Genomic DNA, 3,972 nt, shown 5'->3' on the forward strand with positions numbered 1-3,972 from the left:
CTTTCATTGAACCCGTGGTGTTCTTGTTTGTTTACAGTTAAATCTAATGTCTTAAAACATGCTTTTATATTTTACCTCTCAGCGAATAATATCGCTGGTAGATATTTAAACTTCCTTGAATCACTGTTTCTGGAAGGAAGTGGGTAAGTCTGCAGTGTTTGTTCCTAGGAGTAAAACTAGCATATCTGACTTGAGTGGTTTCTGCTGTAATGTGTTTTAAAGGCACACTAGTTACACTAAGGATCCTGCTGATGACTCCAGTACATTGTCTAAGTAGTAGATGACGGGGGTTAGGACTTTACTGAAGTTTTCAGTACACAAATGTTGAGCATCACTCTACTGTTTTGTTTCAAGTTTGTGGTCGCTTTCTACTGATAGCCACAGAATAGTAAGCGTAAAAAGTATATCCTGATCAAATGATTGCCAAGAGACTTCTTTAATGAGTTCAGGTTTTTTAGTTTTTTAAATCAACAAGTCTTATGTTAATTTCTCTGACTATTTAGAAAATTTCTGAAACACTGAAAGAGAGAGGGTAAATCCTCTTTATTTTGAACATGGTGGTACTCTCTCCTCCAGTTCCTGAATTCCATAGTGGTTCTAGTGAATTACCTCTGTATCTTCAAAATACCTAGATTTACTTCAGACCAACATACATTTTATTGCATGTTGAACTCCCTAAAATTAAGCATACTTGTTAAAATTGACTCAGCATATTGAATTGTGGACTCAAGTTTCAGTACAGATTCTTAACTATGGATCAATTGTTCAAACTGGAGTCCTTAAAATTTTGCTTATGGCAGTGATTCAGTAAAGGTGGCATATGGGGAAATGCATGACCTGCTGATGAACAACTGTATGGAATAAATTATGTCTTGAAGAAAAAAAATTAAGCTTCCAATCATGGATGCATGGCATGCATCAGTATCAGAACAGTTCTCTAGATTCTGCATGTAAACTTCTTGAAATAGAATTTGAAATGTGCTTGGGAGAATGGGTTGTATCGTCATCGGTACGCTTCCTCATACAGCTGCAGTGGTATGTGTTGGTAGGGTGAAACTTCGGATTTTAGGGCAGCATCTTGAATGCGTTGGTACTGTCCAGCTTTTTGAAAGAAAACTTGAGCTCCTGCAATCTTTAATTTAGTTCATTTGAGCATCTATCAAAGCACAACACCCTTTCCGAAGCTGGAAAACTAGACGTGATATATTAAGAGCTATTGCACTAGGTGCCCTTTTTTTGTGGAGGCTGGGACAGGGGAAAACCTTACTAATGACTCATTATAATTTCACTTCTTAAAGTTGGCAAAATGTCACTTCTGTGTATTTAAAGCTTCTAAATGTATTTCTTCCCTAAACCCTGATAGCTCTTTGGTTTTGGTTCTTTGGGGTTTTTTTAATTATTATTTACAAATTATTGTTTACAAAAAGGCTATCTCCCTACCATGCGTTTTCATTCTGTAAGACTCAAGTAGCTTGCTTCCCTCCTTGAAGTTCAAATTCTCTTAATGCTGCTGTCACTATCTATCTACAGTCTGCTCATGCTGTTTGGGGAGAAAAAAGACTTTAAGGTATCTTTACCACAAAAGGAAAACATGTGAGAATGTGTTTCTGTGTAACCTGGTGGCTTTGGATTCTTGTTTCCCTCTGATGAGATCAAGGCTACTGGGCTGGTCGCTTTGTCCTCTTGAGTTGCAATTCCCCTGACTACTGCTTTGATGAGAGTAGACAATTAAGATGGGATTTACCAGAACTATCATGCAAAATGAGTCTCTGTGACAGAAGGCCCTTTCACAAAATGTAGTGCCAGTGAATCCTGCTCCCTGTTCTTCCTCCACCAGCAAGTCAAGTACCAAAACTAAATAATACGTTGGGTAAAACAATGAAGCTGATTTGGCAACGATACTTCTGCATAATCCTTTATTGTGCTTTCATGCTCTAAGCTGTAGATGGATTAGGTTTGTGATGACCCCAATTTTAAAAAGAATAACAGCATGAATAATTTTTAATTTTGCTTCTATTCACTCTTGTGTGCCTTTAATACTTTAGTGTCATTTGGTACAAAGTTTCAGTCTAGCACACAAGATGCAGAAAGCAAAGGGGCAATACAAGAAGTACAGGGGATGATTTTTGATAAAGAACAATTAATACTTTTTAAATGCTTTGCAATATGAATACTGCAAAAACACTACAAAATAAATAAACCAAATAAAGTCCTTTAGACTTTCAGAACTAGTTCTGTGTAGACAAGGAGCTGATTAGCTTCAAACTAAGCTGTTTTGGGGGAATTTTACAAATCTCCTCTTCCTCTTTCTCTCTACCATGTTCCCATATCAGTTCTTTGAGTATACTGGTTGTAATAAAATTGTTCTGCAGATTTTAAGCTTGAAAATTTTGAGTAAATGGCCACTTTATTTCCAGACAGTTCTTATTTTTCAGCTGAAAAGGGCTGTCTCTGAAATGTGCATGTGACTTTTAGGTTATATGGACTAGCTACCATACATACTAACCTTAAATTTCTAGTGATGCATCTGAAATGCAAGTACCAGCCTGTTGGGCTGCAGTCTCTTCTTGGGGAGCAAACTTAATTTGCAGTAGGACACCTGCAGCTGCAGAACCGTTGCCTATTGAATATCTCATAGCTTTATGCTTCTCTGCGCCATGCAGGCGTGTGCAGAAAACCACTGACAAGAGTTGGACTAACCCTGCATTTGGGAAATGTGGAGAGTTGAGGGTTTTTTTTTTCTCTTGTGCCATGAGGGATACTCAGAAATAGCTGTTAAAAATGCTAATTCTTCAGCTGTTTAAAAATCACACATTCTACCACATTAGTATGGTGATCGGGGTTTGTGAAGTTCAGTTGCAATACTGAGCCCAAAAATAGAGCCTCAAGAGCTGAAGAAGCTTCAGCAGATGCAACACGTTCAAGTATTTTCTGAGCTCTTTGTCACAGTACTTGGAATATTCCATTTGCTAGCTAGTCATCCTGCATTTACTTCATGTAATACATGGGGCTAGAGTCATGAACAAAAGCTGTTGAGAAGCCCGAGTGGGAACACCAGAACCGAGACCAGACAGAAAGCCCTGCCTCCGACCGGCTGACTTCAGTGGAGCTCCCCAAATTGTGCAGTAGCAATAAACCTCACCGCCCTTCAAATGAAACCGAGTCCGGCTCCTTCAGTGGTTTTTAAGCTGCTTTCCCATTCCTCTACTTCTTTCCCCTTCACCCTCCAAGAAGAAAAGCAAAAAAACCCCACAACTGCATCTATGATCATGGGAAAAGGAGAATATTCATTCGTGAGGTCAGTGGAGCCCTGCTGCCAATTCTGAATGCGAGGGACTTGGGCTTTAGCGTCATACTGTAAACACGTGCCAACTAGCACAACGCTAGTGCCAAAGAGCCACCAGGGCATCACTTTATGAAAATAGTGATGCAGCCCTGGCCTGTATCCACCTTACTCCAGTGGCTGGTATTTACTCAACTGCTTCAAGAAGCTCCAGTCACACTTCTTTGTAAATTATTTCAACATCAGCGGCAAGGAGTGGTAACTGTCATACAGCTATACTGTGTACATTGTAATCTCCCCTAATGAGGTGGCTTTCTCAACTTAATTGGTATTGTTTTTTGGTCACTATGGCGGGAATCTTTGGAGAAGATGTAATGAGAGAAAACGAGGTCACTCATCACTAATCTGCTTCCACCCATCTCCCACTCTGTGCCTGGCTGACTGGAGATGTTACCGTAGCTCAGGATTTAACTCCAGGGTTGCTTCTCTGCCACCGTGTCCTGCCTTTAGCTCTGGTTCTGCCATTCCAGCAGAGGCCGTGGGGGGGGGTAAGACAGACTTCTCTTTTTGGAAAACTCTGTCAGGTGTAGCAGGTAAACAGAAAGAAATTAATAGATGCACATCTGGAATAGGATTTCCATTACATGACAGCCAGCTAATTACAGTTATTTGCATTTAAAAAGGCTTGT

This window comes from Calonectris borealis, chromosome 2 (genome assembly GCF_964195595.1).
Source record: "Calonectris borealis chromosome 2, bCalBor7.hap1.2, whole genome shotgun sequence".
Lineage (NCBI taxonomy): Eukaryota > Metazoa > Chordata > Aves > Procellariiformes > Procellariidae > Calonectris > Calonectris borealis.